Source organism: Bison bison, unplaced genomic scaffold (assembly GCF_000754665.1).
Source record: "Bison bison bison isolate TAMUID 2011002044 unplaced genomic scaffold, Bison_UMD1.0 scf7180017864177, whole genome shotgun sequence".
NCBI classification, from domain to species: Eukaryota; Metazoa; Chordata; class Mammalia; order Artiodactyla; family Bovidae; genus Bison; species Bison bison.
The window spans coordinates 1207000-1219538 of NW_011494749.1; positions in this window are offsets into that span (position 1 = coordinate 1207000).

A 12539-nucleotide genomic window follows, 5' to 3' on the forward strand; every position below is an offset into this window, starting at 1 on the left:
ATGAGAACTCTCTTGTACTCTCTATTCAATTTTGCTGTGAATCTAAAACTGTTTAAAAAAAATAAAAATCTATGAAAACACAAAAGTCACTCAGGAGCGAGGGTTCTAAAAGACCCTCTCCACAATGTCTCCCGTAAGAGGACAGTAGTTTCCCCGGGGCATGCCTTAGGGTCCCTGCCAGCCAGGAGGTGGGTTGGGGGTGCTCAGTGCCTGTGCTGGGCTTCTAGCATGGGGGCTGCAGGGTGGGCAGCCCCAAGTTTGCCCCCGCCACCTCCCCACATGTTTCCTGAAGGAGACTCAGAGATCCCCAGCCGTTAGCCCCCTTCTCCCCAGCTTCCTGTTTGGGCTCCAGAGAGACGTTGGGCCGTTTCTGCAGCTGAACTGGGAGCCAGTTGGGCTGGTGAGAGGGAGGCCTTGCTTTGTGGGCCAGCAGGTCAGGGGGCTTTGAATCGGTTGCGGCCTCAGCTTGGGTACTCAAATCCTGGCCTGGAAGCCCTTGAGAGGTCAGCAAGTTCAGCCCCCTGCCTCAGAGCAGGACATATTTGGGTCCTGCAGCTGAGGTCCCAAACACCACTTGGCCCCTAACAGCCCATGCAGGCGGACCCTCTTCCCGGCCAGTGTGCCTTGAGGAGTCACTTTACCTGGATTTGCCCCAACCTCATCACCTGTGACCACCTACTCTGTAGGTACACGGTATGACACACAGCAGCTCTTACCCCTGTGGCAGGTGGGACCCACACTTCACACGTGTCTGAAGGGAAGAAACCCTGACTTGTCCCCCCTCCCACTTGCCCCAACCTCACTGCCCTGGCACACCTGAGAGTGTCGTCCCAGCTGCACCTGCCGAGGTCATGGAGAACAGACGGTACAGACTGGCCCTCAGGAGGCCCCGGGCTGATCAGGCTAGAGCCACACACAGGCAAGTATCTTCTGAGAGGGCAGCATGGGAAAGGCCAGGGAGACACTAAAGCAACTCTGAGGTTGCTTCAGGAAAGGCTTCCTTAGGAAAGAGATTCTCAAGGCAAATGTTCAGTGACGAGTGGAGTTAGCCTGGTAGAGACAGGGTCCATTAGCAGAGGCCCAGTGCCTGGAGGAGCCCCACGGACAGAGGAGCCTGGCAGACTGCAGGCCATGGAGTCAGACACGACTGAAGCGATAGCACACAGAGGCAGGCAGTCAAGTATGTGATGCAGGCAAGACTTCGGTTAAAGAAGGTGCTGGGAAGGGAAGCCGGAGAAGGCAATGGCACCCCACTCCAGTACTCTTGCCTGGAAAATCCCATAGATGGAGGAGCCTGGAAGGCTGCAGTCCATGGGGTCGCTGAGGGTCGGATACGACTGAGCGTCTTCACTTTCACTTTTATGCATTGGAGAAGGAAATGGCAACCCACTCCAGTGTTCTTGCCTGGAGAATCCCAGGGACGGGGGAGCCTGGTAGGCTGCCATCTATGGGGTCACACAGAGTCGGACACGACTGAAGTGACTTAGCAGCAGCAACAGGGAGGGGAAGCCAGAGGTGGTTGCAACAGTTCAGCTAGCTGACTCCACTTCCCTTCCTCTAGAACATGGCCCTCATTGCCCTGGGGTCTCAGCAGGCTAGCAGCCCTGCGGCCTCACCTCTGCATCCAGGACCATCAGGCTCCGCCTGATCTGGCAGAGGCTCAGGCCACTGCCCCCACCCCACTTTGTGGCTCCAGAGTGGGTGTGGGGCCCTGGGGAGGCCAGACCTCACACCCTCAGGGCCAGGGAGTGGGGAGAAGGGAGGATGGCCGACCCACGCTCCTGAAGGAAAGGAAACCGCAGCCAGGGGCGCCTGTCCTAGATGAGACCAATTGATAGCCGGAAAGGCGTTGCCTCAGGCCCCCGCTGGGGTATGTTGGTAGACAGGGTTCTCTTTGGAAATCCTCCAAGAGGTGCTTTTGGAGTTGGGAGCTCTGCAAGGTGAGGGCTAAGTGTGGGGTGGCCCCCAGCTTCTGTTTCTCCAGCCTTGGAAGCAGCCCACATCCCACATGAAAGTGGGACTCACTTTCACCCCTCCTCCCCACAATGTACCCTCATAAGATGAGGACCTTCCTGGGCCAGGTGCTTGGCCTCTCCATCAGACTAACAGAAGTCAGCTTTCCTTCTAAGACAGTCAGGGTCTTTGCCCCTTCTGTTCTCCATGTTCCCTGGCAGTTCCTGAGCCATTCTCCCCAGGTGGCATTTATGACGTGCAGAAGATCTCTGCTTCTGTCCTGTGGGCGGGCAGCTCTAACCACGTCAGGCCCGACCTTCTCCCTGGGTCAGTGAGGGCTCCACAGTGAGGTGAGGCTGAGGAGGGCCTGACAGGAGAGGAAGCTGGGACATAATTTGGAGAGACTAAGACAAAAATGAATTGGGGCACCTTATTCAAAAATTTAAATTCCAGGATGCCATCAACAAGAGTAGTAGACCAAGGAAGGGGGTCCTTCTAATCTGCAGGGACTTGCATAACTGCACAATAAAGCCAGAAGTGGGGGCACTCTGTGAAAGAGGAAAGGAGGCTGGAACAAGGATCAAGGGGCAGGGAGGACTTGGACCTCCTGGACTGCTGACAACAGGGAAAGATGAGGCCAAGTTTGATAGACCAGATCCAGAAAGACCCTAAACACTCACATTTGAACTTGATCCTGAAGATAAACACTAATGTTTCCTGAGCCCCCAGGGAATCAGGAGAGGCTGGACCAAGGTGGAACAGGAGAGGGCCGATGGGAATCAATTGCCCCATAGATGATTTACTGGAGAAGAAACGAAGGCCCAGAGAGGGACAGAGACTTGCCTAAGGTTACCCAACCAGGGGTGGGTGAGAGCCAGGTCAGAGCTCCAGCTGCCTGGAATCTCCTCTCAGGTTCTGTGGGGAATAAACTGAGAACGGGTGTGCAGCGTGGGAGGCCAGGTAGCGCTGGACCTCTGACGTCTGGCCCATCTAAAGAGCAGGAACACCCCCTCCCCCAGAATGCTCCGTCTCCGTGGGTTCCACCCCCAATCCCCCTCACAGCGCCTGCCTGTCCTCTTCTGGCCCTGCCTCTGTGTCTCTTGTGCTCCCCCTCTGCCAGGCCCATCCTCAGGCTTCTCCATTACCTTCCCTACCTGCTCCCAACAAAGTTGTGCCTCTCCACGCACCTGAACCTTTGACTCATTCCCGCCTACCCCTACCCCCTGGCCTGCAGTGGTCTGCAAGTGAGTAGGTGCCCAGAACAGGGGTCTCTGCCCTTGGAAGGCAGACAAGGCTCAAAAGGTTCTTCCAGGCCCCTCCCAGAATCTACTGTTTCCCCTCCCCCCATTCAGCTTGGTGTTCTGCCCCCTCTCTACTCCTCCAGCACTCCAAAACCCGGATCCTGAGACCCAATCTAGGCGTTTGGAAACCTCGCTGAGGCCTCGGTGCCCCCTGGGGCCCCTAAATCCGTTACTTCTCTGTGTTCTTTGGGAAAATGGAGAGCTTCCAAATCTGCCATGCAAATAGATGCAAATAAATAGTTGCGAGCCGTCTATTTAAAACCAGTCTCGACCTTGGGCGGTAGCTTCCCTCCTTCCTGCCCTGCTGGATTCACCTAAATTTGTGAGTGTTTGTCAGTAACTGTGTGTGTGTTTGAGAGAAAAAGTCAGAGACAGAAACGCAGAGCCCACGAATAGCAGGGTGGAGACAGGCCTCTGAACCTGGGTGAAGGGGCGGGGCCTGGATGAAGGGGCGGGCCTTGGTGAAGAGGCGGGGCCTTGGCGGCACTTCCCTGCCCACAGGGTGGCCCTTGTCAAAGGGTGTACGTAGGGGGAGGTGGGAGATGGGAATATTACATGTGGTTAAGTTTCTTGGGGTTCCTCAGGGTCAGTGTCAAGGGTGGAGGAGGGCAGAGTCTCGAGGTGGGGGGCAGTGGTCTGGGGGCAGAGCTAGGGCAGAGGGGAGCAGGATGAGGCTGCCAGGGTGAGCTGGGGGCAGGGGTTCTGCTTTGAGCCTCATATAGAGGCTGTAACTCCCAAAGGAAAACCTGCCCAGGCCTGGAGGCCCCCATTAGTGCCAGGCCGAGGCCATGGTACACTCGGTGCCACTGCCACCCTGAAGAACTCATGTGGAAGGTAATGTCCTTGACTTCCAGTGGCCTCGGTTTCCTCATTTGTAAACACAAGTGACGGTGTGAGGAAACCTCTATGCAATGCTGATTCGAAGCAGTCTGGGTCTGGTAAGATGGTTTACAACCTGCAGAAAGAAGGAAGGTGGTAAGTCCTTCTAGAAGTCTCTGTGAGAACCTTAGCAAATTTAGGAGGGACTTGGAAATAAATCCCCATCTGAAGTTCCTGAATCTCTGTGTGGAGTCTCCTTGGGTCATATCCTCAGATCATAGGAAACAAGGGGTGTATTTGCTGGGAAGAGTCCCACACAGGAAAATTCTTCAGGATTGAGTACAAGTATCAATATGGGTGAAAGTTAAAAGAAGGAAGGACATGGTCAGTAACTGGTTTGAAGAACTGAATATGGGTTCCCTGCTAGGTTCTTTTAAATTTTGTATGACTTTTGGGTCAGACAAGCCAACCTCTTGCCACTTTCTAGCTGTTTAACCTCACCCAGCCTCAGTTTCCCCATCTGTAAAATGGGGATGATCATGTCTGTCCCCAGGCTTGCAGTGGGAATGCCGTTCTGCAGAATACACAGAGGGTAGTCCAAGGCCACATGGGTGTTCAGCAGGCAAACCGGGGCTTCCCCCTGAGCAGAAACCGAGAGCTTTCAGTACCATTATTACTTGAGTAGAGAATTCAGTTTTTTCTAGAAGAAGACTGAGTGAGCCCTGTGTCATCCTGTCTGTGGTTCCTGCCATGGAGAGGCTGACCACGGGCTTGGGTGTGATACAGCTGTCTCCGCCCTTGCCTTTGGAGGACCACATGGGCTGCATGGTTGAACTTCAAAGGACGGTTCCAACAGATGCAGCCAGCTTCCTGCAGCTGTAGGCAACAGCCCACGCCAGCCTGAATCAGCCAGGGCTGAGGGAAGCTGAGGGAGCAAGGTCCAGGACAACCTAGACCTAGATCAGTCTCAGAGACTTCCTGGAGGGGGCTGGCCCCCAGATCCTCCCTGGGGAAAAGAAGAGCTTGACTGGGGAGGGTGCCTCTCTTTTGTGATTTCTTTAGTGAAATAAATCCTTGTGGCCTGGGGTGTTGGGGTCTAGGAAGCATAGATTCAAAGAGGTCTCTAGGTGGAAGAAGGACTTGGGCAAGGAGATAAGAACATTGATAAACCAGATCACACAGGGGAATGTAACCTTCTGACCCTCCAGTCTCCAAAAACACAGAGCAGTTAGCTTCAGGCAAGTCCTCCTCTTCCAGAAAGCCCACCAGGACTGCTGTCAGCAGTGTGGCTTGCAGCTGTCAAGCTACAGGAAAACCTCTTGGTTCTGTGCTGTGGGTATGGGAGAGGGCTTGGATGAGAAGAAGCTGGGTTAGGGATAGGGCCAGGGTGGCTGCACGGGGAAGTGATGGACAGAACAAGGGGCTTATAGGCCCTGTGCGAGCCTGGCCCACAGCAGGTGGGAGGTATTTTTAGGTAGGCTCGGGTGCAGACAGAGACATTACGCCATGGCCCGACAGGTGGTTAATATTTAATCCCTTCCTTAATCATTAACTCCATGGCTGGCTGGAGAGGAACAGGACTGTTGTCAAATCAGTAACCACAGGCTGGGAACAATGTCCACTGAGCTCGCGGCCCCTCCTGCAGCTGGGAGTGCTGGCTGGGTGGGGTTGTCCCTGGCCGTGGGGTCCCTGGTTCATCTCCTTCCAGCAGTGACCTCAGGACGCAGAGAAGTTACAGGAGGTCAGGAAGAACCCCCTCCAAGCTGGGGATTGCCCTCTGACCCCAGGCGCTTACTGGTAGGGAGGGGCTGGGGGGGGGCAGTGTCCATTCAGGTGTGAGGTTTCTAGACCCTGCTTCCAGGCTGAGTGACCTTGGATGAGTCATGAAGCGGCCCCTCTGAGCTTCAGTTTCATCATCTGCTCACTGTGGATAAGTATTCTTATCTTAAAGGGTGGTCATGAGATTTGAATGAGATATGGGTGTACAAGGAAGTACTCTGTAAGCTGAACATTGAGACAGCAAATAAGTTAAGAGAAAGGATGGATGGAAAGATACAGTAAAAGAGTTCAGAGCTGAAAGAGGAAAGCTAGTGGGCTCTAGTTTCCAGTCACTTAAATGTGTTTCCTTTCAATACAGTTGGTTTTAATTCAGGTCAGGAGTGTGTACTGGGCAAGGCAGTGTCCCCTGTCCTAAGCTGGACTTTGGGGTAATTTGACAGGAGTCAGCCTCGCCCCCAGAGAACAAGGGTGACCAAGCTCCAAGCCTGAACCAGAACAAGATGAACAGTGTTGGTAATGTAGGTCAGCAGGTCAGGGCTGCGGGGTCACAGGGAGGGGCAGGGAGAGGACAGTGTGAGCTGGAGGGTCAGAACAGGCTTCAGGGGTGAGGCGGGTGGGGGCACGCCCTCAGGGATGAGTAGAGTTGGGTGTATAGGGGAGGGAGGGCTCCTGAATACCTGCTCGCCTGTACCCAGAGCATTCACACATATAAGCAGACTGTGCAAGGACATACGTGCATCACACTTACACACCCACATATACAAACTGATTCACAGTCACCCATGGCATGTACACACACACACACACACTCACAGAGGCACACCCCCTTGGGCACGCATGCGCCTCCCCTCCCTGCCTCAGCCCTGAGACCCTCCAGCTAGCTCAGCACATCTGAGCCTGGCTGACACCCACCAGAGAACTGAAGCCTTCAGGGTACATCTGAAAGCAGGCAGCAAACTACCCATAAAGCAGTAATTTTTCCTCTGTTCCCTCCTTCAGCTGAATTTTTAAGACTGAATTTTGTCATTTATCTAAAGAGAAAATATGCAAATAACTCTTAATGGTCTTAAGAGTGCAATATTATATTTTTATATAGAAATAAAAATTATATTGGGATTATTTATTTAGCATGAAACTTAATATCATATATTATTTAATTAATATAATATTGTATGTACTTGTGTGCTAAGTTGCTTCAGTTGTGTCCAACTCTTTGTGACCCTATGGACTGTAGCTTGCCAGGCTCCTCTGTCCATGGGATTCTCCAGGCAAGAATATTTGAGTGGGTTGCCATGCCCTCCTCCAGGGGATCTTCCCAACCCAGGGATCAAACCTGTATCTCTTACATCTCCTGCATTGGCAGACAGGTTCTTATTGTATATTAATATACAATATGCATATTGTAGCAAATATTTCTATAAATTTTCACAAGCTCTGTTATTGTCCTGCCTCTTCAAATTGGGAATCAATTTCATAAAAAAAAATTTTTTTCTGGTCATGCCACACAGCTTGTGGGATCTTAGTTCCCTAACCAGTGTTGATCCCAGGCCCTCTGCAGTGGAAGCCTAGAGTCCTAACCACTGGACTGCCAGGGAAGTCCCATAGAAAAAAATTGTTTTAAAAAAGAGGTACAGCTAGAGTACCTCTATGGGGGAGCTGCAAGGCAGAAAGCTTAGAGTTGATATGGGCATCTGGACACATCCACCAACTGGGACAGGAGACCAGCAGGACAAGGACAAAGGGACTAACTAGACAGGGGCAGGTCTAGGGGAAGCAGACACAGCTTCTTAGAGGAGGTGGGTATGGACTGGCCTTTAGGAAAGGAGGATTGGAGGGGCAGATAGAGGTCCTGGGGGCTACTGGGGCCCCCAGGAGCCTTGCTGTCAGCCCCCCTCTAGCTGTGCCATCCACATCGCATGCTCAGGCTGGGACCAGGCCCCCGTGGCCAAAAAGAAGCCAGGCAGAGACTCCGTGGAATTGGCCGTAGGGATAATGGAAACAGAATTCTTTCCTTCCCTCTAGGGCTGTGTAGGAATCTGGGGTAAAGGTCCTTCTCTGAGCTCTCTAAGCGCATACTAAGACTCGGGTAGGAAGCCATCGTGCATGTTCCCTGCCCCAGGGAGCTTCTGTAGTGCAGTGTAGCCAAGGAGGGGGCCCTAATGGAGATATAAACACTGCTAGGGTCAGGCCACTGGTGGCTTGCAGCTCAGGCTCTGGATCCAAACAACCAGAACCTAAACTCCGCCTCTGTCCCTTTCCAGCTGTGTGACTTTGGGCCTGCTACCTGACCTCTCTGTGCTTCAGTTTCTTGTCCCTAACATGGGGATGATAATAGTAAAGTACTTGATACTCGTGGTTGTTGTGAGGGTTAAATGAGACACAGGGCCTTGCCTGTGCCTGGGACATGAAAAGTGAAAGAAGTCGCTCAGTCACGACTCAGTCCGACTCTTTGCAATCCCATGGACTGTAGCCTATCAGGCTCCTCCGTCCATGGGATTTTCCAGGCAAGAGTGCTGGAGTAGATTGCCATTTCCTTCTCCAGAGGATCTTCCTGACCCAGGAATTGAACCCGGGTCTCCTGCATTGCAGGCAGATGCTTTACCGTCTGAGCCACGAGGGAAGCCCCTGGGACATGGTGAGTGCTAAATCCATTTAAAGGAGAATTAGTTTCTGACTCGAATATTCAGGGAAGCTTCCTGGAGGAACATTCCAGCTGGCCCTTTAGGGACCAGCAGGGTTGCCATAGATCTAGATGAGGGAAAGGTGTCTCTTTCCTAAAGAGGGGCTGGAGTAAGCAGAAGCCAAAAAGGACATGGCATGTTTGGGAACCATGAGGAATTTTGTGTGGCCATATCCACTGCCTGGAGGATGGACATAGGAGTGGTGGGTGGGGTTGGGACTAGTCAGGGAAGGTTTGGAATGTCCAGTTATCCTGGAGCAATGGAAACTCAGAAAGGCTGGTAAGTGCGACCCTGACAACACTTAAGGCTGAGTTCTGGCAGCGAAGATCAGGTTTTGTTGCCAGGGAAAAACCCAGGCAGGAGGACTGCTGGGGGTAGGAGCCCTGAAGGAGGCAGGTCTCAAGACCCTGGGCTTGGGTGACTTGGGAGGATGGCCTGAGACCACTGGGGACATGGGGGTGCTAAATCTTCATCTGTGTGTCTTTCACCCTGCTTAGACTCAGAGTGTAAGTTTGAGTCCAATGGAGCTCCATCGCAGAAGCCTTCGGGCACGTTCTCTGAAACTCTTACAGTCCGTGCATTCTATAGGTCTGGCCCAGAAACCTTGGGCAAGTCACAGCATTTGTCTTGCTTCCATTTTCCCATCCGTCATGTGAGTATAGGTATTCCTGTCCACCCTGGGATATAGAAGCCCCAGGGGGATGCTTTGCTGCTTTTCTGGCCAAGGTCAGGCAAGCAAGAAGGTTCAGGGCAGTGTAAGACCCAGGCCACAGCTTCCCCTCTGTCTTGTCGGGGTGGCCCCTCAGCTTATCTGCGTCAGGGCAGATGGATGAGGAGGAGATACTCCTTCAGGCAGCCAGATAGTGTGAGGAGGTGATAAAGGGCACAGGCCCAGAAACCGACTTAGAGAGGGTGGGACAGTGAGGCTGTCGTTTCCCTGACCCCTTGCCCCACCCCCATGCACCCTCCAGGCCAGCTGGGTACAGCCCAGCCTTCCACCATGCCCCCCACCTCCCACCCCACCATGGGGCAGGAGGAGGGAGAAGAGGCCACAGGAACTGACCTTGGAAGGTTGTTGGTGGCCTTTGGACACTGACTCAGGGGATCGATGGGGGCAGAGGCCAGACTGTGAGGGAAAACCTCACAGGGTGGACACAGGGTGACCACCATGTCCTTCCCAGTTTTAACACTGAAAGCCCATCCTCAGAAAGTCCTCAGTCCTGAGCAAATCAAGATGGTTTGCCTGGGACTGTCCAGCTTTTTAAGCTGAAAGTCCCCCCAGTCCCAGGGAAACCAAGACAGTTGGTCACCCTAGTAGAAAAGAGTAAGTCTTAGCAAGAGTGACTACAATGGGGAAGCAGACAGCTCTTTTTCTGAGTTTCCATAGCCCTGATTCTTTTTTTTTAAATTTTAATTGAGGTAACATTGGTTTCTAACATTACATTTCATATACTTCTGTATATATTACAGTGTGCTCACCACCAAAAATTTCATTTCCATCTGTCACCATACACTTGATCCCCTTTTCCATTTTTGCCTCCCGTCTCCCTCCACTCCTTCCCCTATGATAACCACTGTTGGGTTCTCTGTATCTACGTGTATCTATTTCTCTTTGGTTTGTTCATTTATTTTGCTTATTTGTTTGTTTTTTATACTCCACATATGAATGAAATGATATGGTGTTTGTATTTCTCTGCATGACTAATTTCACTTAATGTAATACTCTCAAGGTCCATCCATGTTATCACAAGCAGCAAGATTTCACTGTTTATGGCTGAGTAGTATTCCATTGTGTATGTGTGTGTGTGTATCTTCTTTATACACATCTTCTTTATCCATTCATCTGTCAATGGGCACTGAGGTTGCCTTCATAAAATGGTACAATGAACATAGGGGTGCATATGTCTTTTTGAATTAGTGTTTTCGTATTCTTATGCCCAGAAGTGGGATAGCTGGATCATATGATAGGAAAATCCCATGGATGGAGGAGCCTGGTGGGCTGCAGTCCATGGGGTCGAGAAGAGTCAGACATGACTGAGAGACTGCACTTTCACTTTTCATTTTCATGCATTGGAGAAGGAAATGGCAACCCACTCCAGTGTTCTTGCCTGGAGAATCCCAGGGATGGGGGAGCCTTGTGGGCTGCCGTCTCTGGGGTCGCACAGAGTCTGACACTACTGAAGCAACTTAGCAGCAGCAGCATGATAGTTCTATTCTTAATTCTTTGAGGAATCTCCCTCATGTTTTCCATAGTGGCTGCACCAATTTACATTCCCACCAAGAATGTAGGAGTGTATTTACATTCTCCACATCCTCACCAACACTTACAATTTCTTTCTGTAGCCCCACGTAGTAACCGTGCCTCCCTGTCCTCAGTGCACGCCCTGGGTGAGGGAACCACTCAGGTTGTATTTCCAGTGGATGGATCTGGAAGTCTGGAGCTGCTTCATTAGAGGGCTTCTTGCCAGGCTGAGGCTAGGAGGGAGGGGTGGACAGTTCACATGAGAATCTTTGATGCTGCCTGCTCTGCCCACCAGGAGCCTTCAGAGATAGAGAAGGGGCTTGGGGTGGGTTGTGTGCCTCACAGCTTGACACTCTCGTGAATGCAGAGGGAACCAGCAGCCAGATCTCTGGGATCAGGAATTGCTGAAAATCAAAGTTATGGTGCCTGCCTGGCTTTGGGGGTCCAGTCACAATGCTCTGCTCAGAGACCCCACTCCTGCCTACCTCTCAGGCTCTCTCACTTGGCCCTGTCCTGTGTGGGCCTCTGAGATTCGAGCAGGTTCTGGAGACAGGCCAGGAAAACTGTCGGGTGCCTGGGAGGACAGTCAGAGTCTCCTCCCAAGAGAGGACTTGGAACAGGACAGGGGTGTCAGAAGGCCGGTTTTCTGCTGCCTTCAGTTCAGGCTGAGGCCTCCCTGCCTCGGGGCTTGGTTTTATCTCATACTCACCTGCAGTGCGGGAGATGCCGGTTTGATCCCTGGATCAGGAAGATCCCCTGGAGAAGGACATGGCAACTGACTCCAGTATTCTTGCCTGGAGAATCCCATGGACAGAAAAGTCTGGCAGGCTACAGTCTATGGGATCGCAAAGAGTCAGACATGACTGAGAGGCTAATACTTTCGCTTCACCGTCACCCTGGAAAAAGGATAGACTTTCCTTTTTCCAACCTGGGACCTGGAAATCCCAGAGACCCTTGTCCCCAGCACCTCTGTCCTCAGAGCAGCACTGGCTGGTCAACATGCAGCCAAAGCCTGATGGGGCTGATGAGAGCAGGGCTTGGGAGACACAACAGGGCACCTGAAGAGAAAGGCCTGTGGGGAGATGGGCGAAAGGGACAGGAGAGGAAAATGGCACCCAAAGAATCCCGTAAGACATCTCCCTGTCTACTGGCTCAGCTAGAGAAGATTCTGAGACGCTTCATGGGCCCTGGGGAAGTGTCTGAACCAGGTACCCACAGAACAACTGTTTCTAGGCTTGATGGAAAGATCTATACCACTTCCCCTTCTGAGGATCCCTGAGTTGGTTGGGTGGGTGAGATCTGTTAGTGAAGTCAGCTGTGGTCTTGCTTTTAACATCAAGCTTGGCAAATGGGCCAAACTGAGCTGACCATGTCCTAACTTTAGGCTTGCTTGCTTCCAGAAAGTTGTCTTTCCTGCCTGTCTGCTCCCTCAGCCTCACCAGAGGTGAGGGCCTTCTCAGAGCTCACTTCTTTTTACCTGTATCAGGCCCTATTGCTTTCACTATATTCACTTATCCAGCACCTTTCTGAGTTGCGGTCCCTCTCTGGTCCCCTCTGAGCCCCTAGCGGCTCCCAGATAGTATCTCAGCAGATGTCTGGAAGCTTAACGTATAGTGGGCCATGGGAGCACCCCAACAGTGACCATGAAATTCCAGCCAGGCGAGGGGCCTGGGGAAAGGAGCTGGTAAGGGAGCGGGAGGATGGGTCCAGAGACCAGGCTAGGTTTCCTGGGGGAGAGAGAGATGGCGGGAGGCTCAGGGGGGG